This window comes from Dermacentor variabilis, chromosome 11 (assembly GCF_050947875.1).
Source record: "Dermacentor variabilis isolate Ectoservices chromosome 11, ASM5094787v1, whole genome shotgun sequence".
Taxonomy (NCBI): Eukaryota; Metazoa; Arthropoda; class Arachnida; order Ixodida; family Ixodidae; genus Dermacentor; species Dermacentor variabilis.
In genome coordinates this window covers 63,715,817-63,733,852 of record NC_134578.1, presented here as the reverse complement: position 1 = coordinate 63,733,852, position 18,036 = coordinate 63,715,817, and positions in this window count along the sequence as shown.

Genomic DNA, 18,036 nt, shown 5'->3' with positions numbered 1-18,036 from the left:
CTAAGGCTTGGACTCCACAACACACTGGAGAAATTCATAGAAGCACAACAAACATCCAAGGCGGAATGACTATCGAAAACTAAAACGGGATTGCATATATTACACATGCTAGGAATGAATTACCGCAATCTATACGGCGAAAAGAGGACGAAAACGACAGACATTCCTGACAAACTTCTAGTACAAAATATACCCTAGAACAAGCATGCAGTTTAAAACGAGCGCAGACAAAATGATGCGAAGCTATGGGTCATACGACAGAGCACCCTTCGTAGACGCGGCTGAATTTCCAAATAGAAATAGCTACGTAGTAGTAGTCGTAGATCATGCCCAAAAACGCCTTAAAAGCCTGTCATAAATCCAAACATTCCTAAACAGCAGAGAATGTAGCCTTTGCACTAGCATTGGCCTTCACGAATGCTCAATACATCGTTAGTAATTCTCAGGTGGACACTAGAAATTATGCAAAAGATAGGATCTCTCCTGAGGTGTGGCACATTACCAGAGTTAACGAAGCAAAATTCTCTAATGCAGAGAAGAACGGCAGGCAGTTACTGTGGTTCCTACCACATACGACTTCACGTGTTCCCACAATCAACCCGAACGAGGTAGCTTACCGCACACCTCGAGGTCTTACTCACTGAACTGAGCAAGGAGTGACTTTCATCGCTCAGGAGAACGCGGAGGAGAATATCTGGACAGTAAAAGACAGAATAACAAGGTTTAGAGATATTACCAATTTCTTTAAAAATCGGAGGCGAATATAACCACCGCCTCACAGTAAACTGAACAGAGCTGAGTCCGTTACTTGGAGGCGATCACAAACAGAAATATATACGAGTCTCGCGCAACTAAAAACTTTACACCCCGGAATAACCCGCCGTGGTTGCTCAGTGGCTATGGTGTTAGGCTGCTGAGCACGAGGTCGCGGGATCAAATCCCGGCCACGGCGGCCGCATTTCGATGGGGGCGAAATGCGAAAACACCCGTGTACTTAGATTTAGGTGCACGTTAAAGAACCCCAGGTGGTCGAAATTTCCGGAGTCCTCCACTACGGCGTGCCTCATAATCAGAAAGTGGTTTTGGCACGTAAAACCCAATAATTTAATTTACACCCCGGAATATTCGAGAGCGACATATGCAAGCTATGCTAGTCTGCTAAAGCCACCCATCAACACATGTTGCGGGAATGTAAAATATATTAAGAAAAAGTGGCATTCTCCCCGGAAAATCTACGCGTGCGTTGGCCGGCCGCACTGCTCAGCTCAGAACTCCAAGCCCAACTATGAGCACTCCAGCGAGCACTGCTCCAGCGAGCTGTACGGGAGCAAGAGCTCCCAGTGGCCATCTAGTTGGCCCCAGGCCCGGGCCTTCCAATCGCCAGTTTCTAAATAAACTTATCTTGCTGGCCCGCCAAGACGAGTACCACTCGCGATGACAACAGCTTAACTGGCTGGCTTGTAAAGAACTAAGTTGGAGCGGGGAATGGCGCCATCTAATCATAAATGACAGCGGTGATGACGTCAAAGGCCATCGACATGTGGGAACGGACTTTCATTCCATCCAGGTTGGTGGCGTTGCTCATTGTATTCGGCACGGGCGCATGCGTGACATCAATCGCCAGGACGTTCTTACGTGTATTCACTATTATGTCGGTAATTTCATTCTGCACCAATCCCTCAAGCAGCACCGAAACAGTGTGCATATTGAGGCGTTTCCTGTTCCCGTTGGACACAGCAGGTACAAAAATAACTGTTTTGGTACTAGGCTTCCAATGTGGTCTTCCATTTAATGTGCCCCAGGACGAAGAGGTCCTGGTGATACGTGGATTTGCCTCACTGCTCACAACAACTTCGAAGTCGTCGTTGAAGGTCTGCTCGCTGATGAATGCGAAGACACGGGTGTCCTCACTGCCATAATCGTCGTGAGGGGGAGTCCACTTTCTTGACGGGGCTACCGTTGACTTCGCCGAATCTCGCAGACGTCCGAGGTCGTCCACGTCCATTGCCGATGTACAATGAAGCGATGTCTGAGTTGTACGCGTATAATTCCAAAAACAGCAAAGGTACTCAAACGACATTCTCAACAGTTTTAGAAATTCTGGAAAGCACACGAGCTCAAGCGATTATCTTGAAAGCTTCAAGGACTCCTGAAATAGCAGACGGGCATCATCTGCAGACCACATCGCTACTTTCATTGTGCTTGTCTTTTGCTTGTTTTCCTGGGCAAATGTTCTTTTATTGCAGTTATCTTTGAAACTTTTCGCTCTGCTGAAGTGTTGTTCTTCGAACTTACTACAAGGCCAGTGGTGAGCGCATTGCTATGGGACCCAAATAAAAAAACAACCGTGTCTCGCGCACTGGGTGTCCGTTAAATGCCCTCTGGGGGTCAAAGTTAGTCTGTGTTCCCTCATAACGGCGTGTGTCATGATCAAGTCGTGGTTTTATCACATCATCATCATCATCATCATCAGCCTGGTTACGCCCACTGCAGGGCAAAGGCCTCTCCCATACTTCTCCAACAACCCCGGTCATGTACTAATTGTGGCCATGCCGTCCCTGCAAACTTCTTAATCTCATCCGCCCACCTAACTTTCTGCCGCCCCCTGCTACGCTTCCCTTCCCTTGGGATCCAGTCCGTAACCCTTAATGACCATCGGTTATCTTCCCTCCTCATTACATGTCCTGCCCATGCCCATTTTTTTTTCTTGATTTGACTGTTTATCAGTCAAATTTGACTGTTAATCTGACTGATTTATCACATAAACACATAAAACCCTAGGATTCAACACTCACTAGAACTTGACAATACACTTAATATATAGTTTCCGACCTGACTTCTTTCTTTAACAATACATTCTAAGCTAATATGGCAGTAAAAGAGAAATGACGCGTATTGGAGAAGCAGAAATTCTTAACAAAGACACATGACATATTTCGTTCATTTTAAAGAGATATGAAGTGCAGTTTTAGTCAAACGTTTAATTAACAGAGCCCTCACCACTCCGACAGGGAAATTTCAGTTAAACAATGGAAGTTGTAGGCGTCCTCTGTTGACTGTGGTATACCAAATATCTTTACTTTAATCATAATTTGGGCCCGTAACGATAAGCTAAGATGTAGTGTAGATGTTCTGCCAGAAGGCGAGCTTCAGCGCCAATCGAGGCGCTCTCTCTCTAAGCCTCGACTAGGTTACGCAAGCGGCACAACTTCCTTTACTTGTTCACTAGAGTAACCGAGGACCAGCATCACCGCTACGTCATGATCACTGCTTCTTTTCTTTTTTTGCCGTCTTTGCTGCGCGAAACACTTCCATTGGCATCGTTGCCCGTTCCGCATTGAATTATTTATTGAATTCAGGTGTTATATTCACTGAAGTTGCACGCAGTGCGTCGTATATTCAGGGATTTGTGCGCGTAACCATGACTCTCTTACTAGAAGCGGAGATTCCTTGAGTGGAAGGCGCGTGTGCTCTCGTGAAAGCTTTCACCTATTTCCATGCAGTGACATGTTTTGCTTGTTTTCATGCCCTTCTAGATCTTGGACACACATTTACCGCCACACGACCTACAAGCCTTAACAGTGCAGCGGTGGCGTAGAGGTAGAACACCCGCCTCGCGTGCAAGAGGTCCGTGGTTCGAATCCCGGTGCCGGCAATTTTCCACCGGATTTTTTAAAAAAACGCGTGTTGATAAAATTGCACAAACAGGCCTGGAGTGTAGCCTGATCCCGGTGACCAGAACCGGTAACGCACTCCCTCACCAGAGCAGGATTGGCCACCCTGGTGCAGTACTTGGCCAACAACCTCCTATGAACACAACAGTCATGGAGGCATTACGGAATCAGGGTGTAGATGAGCCATATGTAAAAATACTGGAAGATATCTATAGCGGCTCCACAGCCACCGTAGTCCTCCATAAAGTAAGCAACAAAATCCCAATAAAGAAAGGCGTCAGGCAGGGAGATACGATATCTCCAATGCTATTCACAGCGTGTTTACAGGAGGTATTCAGAGACCTGGATTGGGAAGAATTGGGGATAAAAGTTAATGGAGAATACCTTAGTAACTTGCGATTCGCTGATGATATTGCCTTGCTTAGTAACTGAGGGGACCAATTGCAATGCATGCTCACTGTCCTGGAGAGGCAAAGCAGAAGAGGGGGTCTAAAAATTATTCTGCAGAAAACTAAAGTAATGCTTAACAGTCTCGGGAGAGAACAGCAATTTACAATAGGCAGCGAGGCACTGGAAGTCGTAAGGGAATACATCTACTTAGGGCAGGTAGTGACGGCGGATCCGGTTCATGAGACGGGAATAATCAGAAGAATAAGAATGGGCTGGGGTGCGTTTGGCAGGCATTCCCAAATCATGAACAGCAGGTTGCCATTATCCCTCAAGAGAAAAGTATATAATAGCTGTGTCTTAGCAGTACTCACCTACGGGGAAGAAACCTGGAGGCTTACTAAAAGGGTTCTACTCAAATTGAGGGCGACACAACGAGCTATGGAAAGAAGAATGATAGGTGTAACATTACGGGATAAGAAAAGAGCAGATTGGGTGAGGGAACAAACGTGAGTTAATGACATCTTAGTTGAAATCAAGAAAAAGAAGTGGGCATGGGCAGGACATGTAATGAGGAGGGAAGATAACCGATGGTGAATAAGGGTTACGGACGGAATTGCAACGACAGGGAAGCGTAGCAGGGGGCAGCAGAAAGTTAGGTGGGCGGATGAGATTAGGAAGTTTGCAGGGACGAAATGGCCACAATTAGTGCATGACCGGTGTGTTGGAGAAGTATGGGAGAGGCCTTTGCCCTGCGGTGGGCGTAACCAGGCTGATGATGATGATGATGATGATGACCTACACGCCTTATCTGTCTGCTTCCCGTGAACAAACTAGGTCATAGACATTTCAAGCACTTTGATACTGAATTCGATACACACAATATTGCTTATTGTCGGAGCACGGATGACAGGATAGCTAAAACACTGCATGAATTTTCTATAGCGAAAATTACGTGGGCAATTAAACATGAAGTTTGTGACGTGCTTCTAGCTTCCTAAATTGCGTCTGAGGCCCATATACTTTACAACCCGAATTTTAAATCTAGAGCACACCACCCTTTGAGGCCTGGCTTTGTACGTCGCCTACTCTTAAAGAATGTGTGTGGTAGCGACATTTGAGACACATCTAAAGACAATGAAGGAATAAAACCGAACAAATGGTTATCAATTTGAAAATTCTTGCAAGTAGTGGAGAAAAAAATTACAAACTCTTACCCTACCGCAAAATTGGGAAAACGCAGCTTGCCCTATGTGCACCTGAACTTCGTCACGGTTTAGTAACCCACAGGTAACGGTACCGGATTACGTCTGCCTCCCGCTCCCTCAGCTTGGGATCTTGTTCTCATTGCTGTCGGATTGCCTGGGCTCAGGTGGCTCTAACGTCTGGATCGACGCTCCGACAGCGAGCCCTTTCACGGGCATGTTCTCACTGCCTCTCGTCGAAGGCTGTCAGGTCCTCGGGGGAACGCACAACCTGTACCCGTCCCATCCGTTTTCCGATAACGAACTGAACAGAAACGAAGCCGTCGCAGTGCGCGCGAATTTGTTTCCATTGGTTTCCTTCCACGACGGAAGCGAAACGACTCTGACTGGTTGCGCACGTGATGTAAGCGCGAGCCTAAGCATCTGGAATCCTTCCGACTGACTCACGCTGCGGCACCGGCGCAGCTGTCAGCTCATCAAACCACCCTTTGCCACAGCTGCTGTGCTCTGGGATCAACTAGGTTTTTGCGTGACCAGACCACTACCGAAACTTTAGCAAAGAAGTTTGTTTAAAAACATGTACACATTGAGAATAACCTGCGTGTACTTGCATATTTTTTTCCTCCGAAGCGGTTGCATGCAAAAATTAGCCCTTATATATATATATATATATATATATATATATATATATATATATATATATATATATATATATATATATATATATATACTGATGGATGAAAGGTTGTAACACATGTTTTAGACAAAAATATACTGCGATCTATCACTTTCAGCGGGTCATACTTAGGCTAACAGCCCTAAAGTTAATCGAGCTGCAATACCTGACATTGCGCCATAGTGCTGCAACAAAAAAGCACATATACACCAGGAAAATGCAACGGCAGATAACTTTATTTCATAACATTGCGTTTGCTCCTGGCCACAGTTTTGTTATCGCTGTGATTAACACACACCGTCAACTTTGCATTGCATTGCCTATTAGTGTGCGCAGAAAATCATATTTGCCTTCTAATATTTGGTTCACAAGAATTCACGGCGATACGCGGCCATCAGTGATCTCGATTCCACTGTAATATTTATCAACGCATGGAACCATTAAAGATTTATTTCTCTGATTTTTTATGATTAAAGCGTGACCAAGTTAGAAGTAAGGCAAGCCAAATGAGTAATCAATTTTTACTAAACCAATGTAATAGTGAAGGCAGACGGTTCCCGATGACGTCAATTTCTAATAAAAGTCATGTGGTATAATAATTAGTGTGCTATATTTAACATCAAGTTTCGGTGTTCTATGGCACCTGTGCTCCTCTGCACTAGCAATAAAAATGGGCTTCTACTAAATTGGATTATTTTTTGACGCCCTTAGGTGCATGCTCCTTAATTTGAAGTGTCTTTGCTGGTACTCAATCCCATAAACGTTTGCAGCGTACTTCGCAACAAGTTCATCACCACAACCACCAAGAAAGTATGGTGAGTATGATCACTTATGCAGTCGTAACTTTATCGCAGTCATAACTATAGCGAAAATTTACCGCGCGACTGGCCGGTCGCGGCACTTAGCACGTACGCGGCAATTATTACTTCAAAATTTTTTTTTCCCTGGGCTTCTCTTAATTGAAAACGGTCCAACGGATAGCCTGCACTTCCTTATTTCTCCCTACAAGATAGCTTGTTTTAAGCACACAATGCAACTGCGAGCATTGGCACTGCACCCTTACTCATTTCAAATCCCAAGCAGCATATCATACTGAAACATGTACGTGCTTATCTTTCTCGGGAGACCATTTTTTCGCCGCCTAGCAAATGTTAAACATTATCGCTCAGTGCAGTAAGTGGTTGCATGTATCGGAAATTTCAGGAATGTTAACGGTAGTTCTCGGTGGTTAACCGCTCCTTGCGTAATCTGGGTGTTTGCGCGACGCAAATTGTGTAGTGCTTCTGGAATTTACGTGGGTACCAGCGATCAATCTGGAACCTTCAATGACTCGTGTATAAAAGTCGACGCGCTTGACCCGCAGATGAAATTTTCCACGATCGCCGACTGTTTTCGCCGATACACCCTAAAAAGTGTTGCACTCTTTGCGGTGTATATCTGCCTCATAACAATAATCGTCATCTGCCTTGCTTACGTCTCCTTTCTTGAAAACGCCGCGCCCGCTACTTTCCTGTCGGCAATGCTACATTATGCTGATAACGCGCATTGCGTTCGTCACTGGCAGGTACCCGGCTCGCAGCATTAAGAAAAGGAAATGCCGGCAGGACAGATGGCGTTTATTGTTGTGTTGCAAGATACGACTCAAATGGCGTGAACTTAGTGTGTAACGCGGTGCTTTGAGCGTAACTTCCTTATCAGGGCACAGGTTAGCCCAATAAAAACTTAGTTTATCCACAGTTTTGCTGCTGTGTTGTTCGCCGCCAGTATTATGTGACTATACATATTGTAGCCCTAATGTTCCCTATCTTTCATTAATACGGTATTCCGCTTCCCCTTTGTTTGGAGATTATCTTGGTGAGATTGCTAAGTACTGCCACCCAGGCCATGGCGGCAGTTGTGCAAGGATGCGGAAACTCCCTATACCTCCCTTGCGACGCATGGTCCCATGCCCATACGTGGCGGCAGCGCCGTTTTCACCACTGGCGGTTGCCGCATAACCATGTGGAAATAATTCACAAAGAAAACAATGCCTCCATGACGTCACTGATATAGTTATAAGGTAGATGGAGAGGGTGCGAGCTGCGGGATGAGGGTTTCCGCGGCAGCCTTCCTTTCCCAATGCGCATTCAAGCGGTTTGTGTTCGTGCTCTCTTGTATGGCTACTGGCCGCGTGGCGACATTGGCCAAATCGTTGAGCAGAGCCGCTGAACAGTGCCGAGTTTACTAAGCGCTTTTTTACAGCGAAGCTGTTAAGGCCTACTTTCCCCACTCTCGAGTCTGCGTTTCGAAAAAAAACTATTATCAGCATTGGCTCAAGCATTGTCGTCTTCCACGTCTGGCTTATAGAGATACAAGTTCAATGAGAGGGGACACACGGCGAAAACTGACAACAGGAACGAGCCTAGTGTTAATCCCATCCGTTAGTTGACGCGAGCATTGTAATGAAATAATCTGAAATGAACTTACGTGCTTTTTTTATTCCTTCCCGCTAAAACTAAAACGTTTTGCGTATAAATGAACTTATACATCGCGACCTATTTTTTTTAGTGTGTTAGTTATCAACAAGCTAGTGGCACGCAAGACGCGCCACATGATGCGTCATGCGCCAGACGCGCCACCGACACGAGCGAGGCCAGCTGCGCTTGGGCAGTTCACCTTTTCGGCGACCCGTCTCTTTTGGATGTAGCCTGTTTGTGGGGCTCCTGACGTATTGTTGCGTTCCTCCTGCACTTCGACACGGCACCACTGCACTAATGTACTACAGCAAGCTGAGAAATTTTGACCGTCTTCGCCGCATTTCAAGTAAATTTAGGCTTGCGGCACAAACGCGAGACTAGTGATGCACTTAGCGAAAAACAGCTCGGCTGTTCCGGCGCATGCATTTTGAGTTCGTCACTCGTACTGGGAAATGCTTGCGACTCTTTCTATGAGCCCCAGCGTTACTTTAACTTATTTCGGTAGCTTTTGGGCACGCTTGCTGCACCCCGCTATGTGACGAAGTTAGCGAAAAGCAGATCGATCGTGGTGACAGTTTCGCGTGTACTGAATCTTACTGGGACAAGTTCGTGATGCTTTCCCTGACACCCAATTATATTGTATTTCGCTACTTTTTGGGAGACTTCTGAGGTACGCTCGCTGCGCCTGGTGTCGTGAAGTAGTTAGCAAAAACGCATGCCAGCCGTGGTGACAGTAGGTTTGACGTGTAGTGAATTTTAGTGAGAGGAATTTGTGAAGATTTTAATGGCCTTGTAACAACATATACCTTTCGGCACTCACGCTTGTCGAAAACGTGAAGAGCGATTGGCAAGAGTGATAACACAGGACTGTGTTGCTTGCGCTGGCAGCACGCGCAAAAGATAACGTCGAGGAGCTCAAAAACCAAGAAGTTGAAAATTGTCTCTTCTGAGCGGATGCAAACAGGCTTTGCACCCACCAAATTATCTTCAGTGCGACTAGAAGGCATTGTGCGAGCGTGTAACATTGTGTGGCTGAGAGCCTGTGCTTTGGCCACCTCTACCTCTGTGTACTTGGCGTACTATCGTGTCGATGAGGCCAAGTTATTTTGGAAACGCGCAGTCACCCATGTGTTTTGTGGGGTGCTCACCCGTGCTCTTGCGACAAAGGACCGACAACACAGTAGTCCAAACTATCACAAGGAAATTTATTGCACTTTTCGTAAACTAATACCTGCTAGCCGACTTGCTATCCACAAAACGCGCCGATTTGGGCGCGCCAAATTGCGGAAATCCGACTCACCGCGACCGGATAACAGGCGAATATGTTCGCCGCATGCTGGAGACCAACGCCTGTTCTTTCGCGCGTACGGTCACGTGAATGGTGACGCGTTCGAACCATCGGGTTGTTCCACTTCGTGGTAGGCCTTGCGAAACAATCTCGAAGAATAATAGATCGGCGCACGCCCAGAACATCACCGCTCCCCACAACATCCCCCACAACAACATTCCCCACAAATGCGCCACTGATCGCGCGTTTGTGCTCGTCGTCGTCTCGCACAACAGGCTCCCTCGTGCAAAGAACTATCATCAGCAATGGCTCTAGCGTCGTCGTCTTCCACAGCTGGCTCGTTCGAGCCCATTCGCGCGAACACGCTCGTGTCACTGCTCACGCGTTTCGCCTTCTTTCAAACCAGGCTTGTTTGCTGCTCATCATTCCAGCGTAAAATTTCACTTCTGTCGCCCCGTCTGCGTCAGCGGAGGCAGAGACCTTACCCATCACCTACTCGGCGATCCTTCAACATCACAGGCTGGAACGCAGGATGTACCCACCACCTCACACAAAGCTTAGCAAAGAAGAAAGCACTACACTCTGAAGACTTCAACGTAATACTTACATGAACGGAATCCTCATGCATAGACTCTACCCAACGCTACAAGGATACCACTGCCCAATGTGCGGCGTACGGGACACCTTAGCACACCTGATTCTCGAATGTCCGTCGCATCTAGACAAAGAAGCATTGCCTTCACCGGAAGACTGTTGTCACGCCAGACAAGAAAGCGAAGACCTCATAGAAACGTGAGAGGCCAAGCTCGTCTCCGAGGACCTTGTAAAACAACGACGCCTCGTCGCCAGGGCCAAGGAGGCAGCGAAGGCCAGAGGGTTCCTCGAATGAGGAGACCTCCCACCGAGCGTAGAACCGGGGCTTACCCCGGCATACTGTTTCAAAAAAATGTTATTCCTCCTCCTCGTCGTCGTAATGCGGAGGCCGCGTTTATGGGGGAGGGGGGGGGGGTGTATGAGATATTGCACAAGCCGGTATAAGCCATTCATTGTCTTACGTGAGCGACATATTTATTAACAAAAGTGAAACCCGAAAGTGTGTACGTACCTATATCGTCACGATGACCGTAGACAAGGACCATAAATGTGTTCGTACCTTTCTTCGAAATTTTGTGTCAACTAGGTGTCGCGCGTTAAACATCTTCGCTAGTCGTCAGCCGTCAAAGATTGGAATGCCTCTTGATTTTTTTTATGCCGCGATTACTGTGCAAGCTCCTACATATCTTTTAAAGCATGGGTACATCACACGTACACACCGATGCTAAGAAACTCTAATGAGAAATATTTCTATCGCAAACTGTCGTTAACTACCAACTTTTGCGGTTAATATATTACACTTTGTTATTTTGTGAAAGTAGTCACTTTGAAACACTCAACTTGTGGTTAAGATTAGGGCTATACAGTTCAACTAGTCCACAGATATGGTGAAGGCGAGTATAACCCCTCCACCACAGAGGGTAGTATAAAGAAAACTTCCTGGCACCATCAATACCTTATTTTGTTCGTGTGTTATGCAGTGGATCAACTGAAGCTGGGCTATTTCTTAGGCACAACTGAGCACAAGTAAAAGTTAGTTTTTTTTTTATTCGCACATTCCGTACTGGAAAAAGACTGACCTCCACGCATTGCGAAAGTGCTAACATGCAGGAGCAATTTTCATTCATAACTGAAACGTGTACATAACGATCGAACATAGATTCTTGAACATCCAAGAAATGCGAAAATTGTTAGCCATCACGGGCTGGTCACACGGAACTTGACCATCACGTATGTTATAACGACGAACAGATTTTGTGGCTTAGACAAAGAAGGTATAGTACAATACAGTCATTTCATTGTGAGTATGAGAAGTCAACACCCCACTAAATTTTAAACGGGCTACATGCGTCTGCATCAACAGGAAGCAGCCTATGTTTGCCCTCTTTATTTGAACTACATGCCAAATGAGGGAGCACGCTTTTGTTACTTTCTGCTCAGTTTACATAGCGCTTACACGTGCATATAATCTGGGTGTCGTCATATAATGCGTGATATATAGGAAAGCACGGCTAGCACTAGGGCATTATTTTGACACAACATCAACGGAAGGAACCAACCGATCACAAAAAAAACTGAACCTCCCTCTTCATCCCACGGGGGATTACTAGTTCTTATGCAATTAGCATTAAACGGTGCATAGTTGTAATACTGGTATTACTAAAGACAACTTGCCAGCAAAAGAAATAACATTGCGCCTCGTATAAAATACAGGTACTCAAAAACATGCACAGACGGAAGCTGAGGTTAAAGCAAGGTAACTGAGCAAAAGAAATCAAATACAGCACACTTGTTTGTGCATTAGAAAAAGAGGATTTGCTGATCAGTTAGAACTGTTAGAATTTCTACATTATGGTTTTCTATATTGTAGATGCCTACAGACACTTACATATACTTAATTTATTAATGTCAAACACTTCCGTACTAGAGACAAAGCTAGTTTTGAAGCCAAGAAATATAAGATGCAATGAACTTCCTCAGCCTTTCCGTTTCGCGAAGTCTCGCCGGTTAAGAAAATAAGTTTTCAGAGTATTCACACTTCTAAGTCACCAGGCGTTTTTCAAGTTCAAATGATTGAGGCTGCAGTGTGGTAACGAGAACTTTTAAAATTAAAGAAAATGTATTCATTTGCAATACTTATCTGCGAATGGAAGGCTCTCAAAAGGGCTTGACAACCAGTAAATATCCCAGATTTGCCCATGCTGTTCCTGTGTCAAGGGCGTATCGTACCATCTGCACTCAGAAATCCAGAGAAAATTGAGAAATTAAGCTTTCTTCAGTAGGATATCCTAGGAGTGGTTCATTAAAATGCAACAATTATTTACGTGCATGTATCGTTTTGCTGTCATTGCTCTTGAAATTTGATAACACATCAAGGCTGGGTCTTCTTTTCGTTACTTTAGCCGTGGCTGTACCTGTCGACACAGTAAGGACTGAACAAAATGCATAGCCCAACAAACACGCACTCAAGACCTTCGTTATAGGTATTTCACCGACAGCAGATGGGCTGCCGTCATGAGGAATGGGTCGAGCGACACTGCTCTTATGTCAGCCCACTCAGGCTTGTACCAGAACTGGTTTACTCTTGCGAAATAATCGCTTGCTGTCAAAATGTGAAATACTTGCGCTTACGTGCTGTTGTCAGCAAACCTGCCAATTTTCGCAGAACTGCAATTCCCCGTGTTAAAACACTAAAGAGCCGCGCAAGGCATGCGACGCCCCGATTTGGCCATTTTTGTCTAATGATTGCTTGACGTGTTTGCTGCGTCTTCCGTTCCTTGCGCAGCTTCATGAAGGTTGTGTCTCTTAACTTTCCCATCTTCATCCTATAGACAACAGGCGACGCAGATGACCAAGTGCAGTTCGACTTGTGATATTGCTGAGATAGTGGCAAGGGTAACAGGAGGCAAGCCCGACGTACTCACGGAGACAGCCACTTTCCGAGCGGTGCCCGACTTTAAAATTCACCAAAAGAGCAATAAAATAACAAACCGAAAGGCGCGTTGCTTGCTCTTCACTCAAATTTATTCCCTTCTGAAAGCGTGTGACGGGCTAGAAATGCAAACATCCACGTCTACTTCATTCCACCAGATCTTATAATGCCCGGCAACCGCTTCGAGCGTGCATGTTCCCTGAAATCTAAACTAGCACTCGCATTCCGGGGGTTGGTTGTGCTACGTCCACTTGCCTGGTAGTTCCACGAGAACTTTATAAGCTCCTGTCGAACAATATCTCTAATGTAAACGAAGCCAGATTCATATGATGCTTGCTCATATCGGGAGAGTAGGAACCTCGCTTATTCATTACGACCGACTGACAGCCAACCTTGCACAGGCTAGAGTTATCATTGACTAATGAAGGAGGCCTTGTGACTATGCCGTTGCGCTATACGCCAAAGGGAGCGGAATCAAATCCTGGCACAGGCGGCCGTATTCAACGGCCTGAAAAATGCACAAATATTCGCTTACCAGGCATTCGTAGCACGTTAAAGAATGCCAGGTGGCCGAAGAAATCCGGAGTGCCTCACTATGGTGTGCCTCATAATAATTTTTATTGCGCACGAAAAACGCCTGAATTTATCAAGATGACCATTCACAGTGTAATTGAAAACGCGACTGATTTGTTCTAACTGTATTCTTCTTAACCCTATACCAGGCAAGAGTTCATCACCAAGTTTTATAATAGAGGTCTACATTATTGTGGACAAAACACTCGCGCCGAAACTCGGCAACAATCATGCAATGGTTGAGAAGTACGTTAACGGCATTATAGACAAGGTAAGCGCAAACAAGGAGCTTTTCTTTGTAATACATGTTTTTTTTTATTCTCAAGTTATAATATGTAGATGAAACTGCTGAATAAGGCAAGAAAAACTGCAAGACAGTCGCATGCCTGCTGGTCTTTCTTGATAACTCTACCGCTATATCACAGATATAAAAGTCGAAATTAACTATTCTTCCCACTGTGGCTACGTAATGCACCATGCTGCGGTATGCATAAAGCTGATGAGGAGATAGATGTCTGAATATTTCTATAAACCTAAAGAAGTGTAGCATTTGCACAATATTTCAGGTTGCTTGAACTCTTGACATTAAATTCTAAATTATCTTGACGTGACACTCTGTTTACAAGAAGTTCATTTTTGTCACTCTATACTGGCAGGTAAATGTTATTCTGATGGAGCTTCAACCTCCTGGCTCTATCAATGTGACGGGAATCAAAATTTATGGCTCGGTGAGTAGAATGGGTGGTGATAAATGTTTGTATAACAAAGTGGACCTTGCAGGAAGAAAAAGCATACCTGGGATTGCAACCAAACGGCCAATTATCCGCCAGTGAAACACTAAATAAAATAAGAAATTATGCATTGACGCATCGAAATATTTGGGATTCAGATATGGTCTTGCTTTTGACAGGGTGAGCACAAATTTTGTTTTTTTATTCCTTACTACAGTGGTATTTAGGCTCAAATATTCGATGTATATAAATAATCTTGTTATAGCCTGTGTTATGGCTGTCAAACGCAGCAACAAAAATTCTGACTTAGGGACTAGTTTTGTATCTTCAGTTTACCCTTACACCTATTGTGGCATGATGTTTCACTGTTTCCATTTTTCATAAAAATATTTAAAATCTGGAGTATTCTCAACAGCTAGGGTCAGCAAAGCGGACACAGAGAGGCTAGCACAGAGTTGTTTTCTTCTAGTCGCACTATATATCGAAGAATTCAACGTGGTGATATTGTTATCGTTCGTCAAGACTGCGAGCAACATTTGGAGTCCCCTAAATGAAAAATGTAGCAAGAAACTCGTAAATTGTCATGCAAAGCCGGCCTGAAGATTTATCCCTCAAAACAGTTAACACCGCTGTAAACTCCTTAACAAGTTTGAAACCGGTCCCATAATATATGCGTAAGAATATAGCAGCTTGCAGTATGCAGCAGGTGAACACTCTTGTTGGCGACAAACCTGCATAGTCTTATACCTCGTGTGATCTTTAATTCGGAATTTGGGCAACCTCTGGAACCAAGCAAATAGCGCCTTACTATTGCGGACGAACAAAGCGCTGCGAGAGTACCACAAAAGGCAACAAAAGCTTTCGAAGGATGGATTAGCATATTCCGATTTTGATTAATGTTCCATCAGTGCAGTTGTACGCGCATGCCTCGCAGGTAGCTTCGCCTATTCATTTATTCAAGTTACGTAGCTATGTCACACTTTTATCACTAACTTGCAATTTCATGCATGTGGTGATTACCTTGTCACGTTGACCAAACCTGGACTTCTCTGTTAGTTGCCAGAAAAAAAGGCTGAACTTTGCCTACGACTTTACAAAGAAATGCTTGACCGTTGATACAGTAAGCGAGTGAGTGAGTAGACTTTATTTGAAAATAAGGTACTGACGTATGACCTTGTTGTTAGACAGCCATGGGCCCCTGGGGCCAGGCGGCTTCTTCAGCTCTTTTCATGACCTTGGCCTGCAGGTCAGGGTCGGAGCTCAGCAACAAGGCCTCCCACTTCTCAGTATTACTTATGTCGTGATTTGTTGGATTTTCCACTGGGCACGGCCACATAATATTGAACTGATCCGTTTTTTTACAATGGTTACACGTATTAGGGTACTGGTCCGGGTGGTAGTAGTAGTGATAGGTGAGGGGGTTGGGGCAGGTGTCCGTCTGAAGTCGTCTCCAAGCTATATTTTGTCACTTGTTAAGCGATTTGTGTGCTGGTGGGTACACTGCCCTGGCTAACCTGCAGTGCTGAGTTCTATCCTGGTAACTGACCATGCGATCCCTCTCTGATCCTAGCATGAGCCACCCGGGTGCTCGCTTGGCGAGTCTTCGAGCGGCGGTGTGGGCGGCATCGTTGCCGGGTAGGGGGCAGTGTGAGGGTACCCAAATGATCAGGATTGGTCATGGGTGTTGGTTGGCGTCTAGTCTTTGTTTTGCGGGAGCCGATACCGGACGTTCCGCAAAATTGCATACTGCTGCTCTGTAATCGCTAATAATGTAATGAAAATTTGTGGAGGCTATTGTCGGAACGATAGCCGCCTCTTCCGCTGTTTCAGAGCTTCTGGTGTTGATTGAACCACCAGGGCGCATTTGATCTGAGGAGTTCACCGCTGCAAGGGACATACAGTTGCATTCTGTGTATTCGGCTGCGTCGACATAGACTACATTTTTGAAGGCGTGGAATTTCTGATGTACGGCTTTGGACCGCTCGGCCCTCTTTCCTTGTGGAATTCGGTGTGCATGTTTTTAGGGAGTGGATTAATTTTTAGATGGCGCCTCTGACCGTGAGGAATGTTTACTTTACTGCTTTGCATCGACTCGTAGTTGATGCCGAAATTCTGGAGGATGTTTCGCCCGGCCGCACTGTGAGCTAGCCTTTCGTATTGAGATATAAGGTGCGCTTCCAGAAATTCCTCGAGGATGTTGCGCCCACCTAGGGCTAGCAATTTAGCATTGGCCGCTCTTATAGATAGCCCAAGAGCCTGTTTGTAGGCCCTCCGGACAATTCCCTGTATTTTCTCTCTCTGAGCCACTTTGAGGCAGAGGTACGGGGTGATGTAGGTGATGCGGCTGAGCACGAAGGCTTGTAACGACCTTATTAGGTTGGCTTCTTTCACGCTAGAGTGTCGGTTGCCAATTCTTGAGATGAGTCGCATCGTCTGTTGAACGCTTGCTTCCAGTTTACGAATTGTGTTGCCGTTGCGCCCATGAGCTTGCATGAAGAGGCCGAGTACACGGTTGGTAGTCACCACCGGGATCGCGTCTCCTCGGGCTCGCACAGTGATTTCTGGGGGTGGTGCAGTGTCGGATTTGCGATTTGTAGGGGCGCTGGGTACGAAGAGTTCTGATTTTTACGAGGAGCAGGCGAGGTCTTTGTCGGTCACGTACTTTTCAATCGTGTCTACAGCTTGTTGTAGCGTGGTTTCTACATCTCCAGTGTTGCCTTTACCCGCCTACAGGGTGACGTCGTCGGCATACAGACTGTGGTTTAGATCTGGAACCTGATTAAGTTGTTCAGGTAAGTGGATCATTACTAAAGTAAAGAGGAAGGTGGACAAGACTGATCCCTGTGGTGTGCCACTTCTTCCAAGAGGGATCTTGTCCGAGTGTAGTTCTCCTATTCTTAGTTCCGCCAGTGGACCTACTGCAGCTGTAGGTCCACTGGTCTACACCTAGGTACTGCACATTCTCCAGTATAGCATCATGCGCTACGTTGTCAAAGGCCTTTGTAATATCCAAGCCCAGCACAGCTAGGGTACCATTCTTGGATAAGTGGTCCACAACTTGATGTTTAAGCTGAAGCATGACGTCTTGCGTGGAAAGTTTAGTACGAAAGCCTATTATGGAGCTCGAGTATAGGTTGTTGTCCTCCGCAAAATTGTGGAGGCGGTTAAGTATGACGTGCTCCATGAGCTTTCCTACGCACGAGGTCAGAAAGGTTGGGCGTAAGTTCTCGAGCTGCAGTCGTTTGTCATGTTTAGGTATGAATATTTGTACATGCTTCCATTGCGAGGGGATAGAACCTGTTCCCCAACAGCGGTTGAAGTATTCTGTTAGGGCAGTGATAGATGCGTCTTCTATATTGCGAAGGCTCTCATTTGTTGTGCCATTGGGGCCTGGAGCAGATTTAGTTCGGAGTTTCAGCAAGATGGCTCGTACTTCAGCCTCTAGAGTGGGTGCGTCTAGGTTAAGGTTCTGCGGGCTAGCGTATGGCTCCTGGCGGATTTGTGCATTTGTGCCTATGTA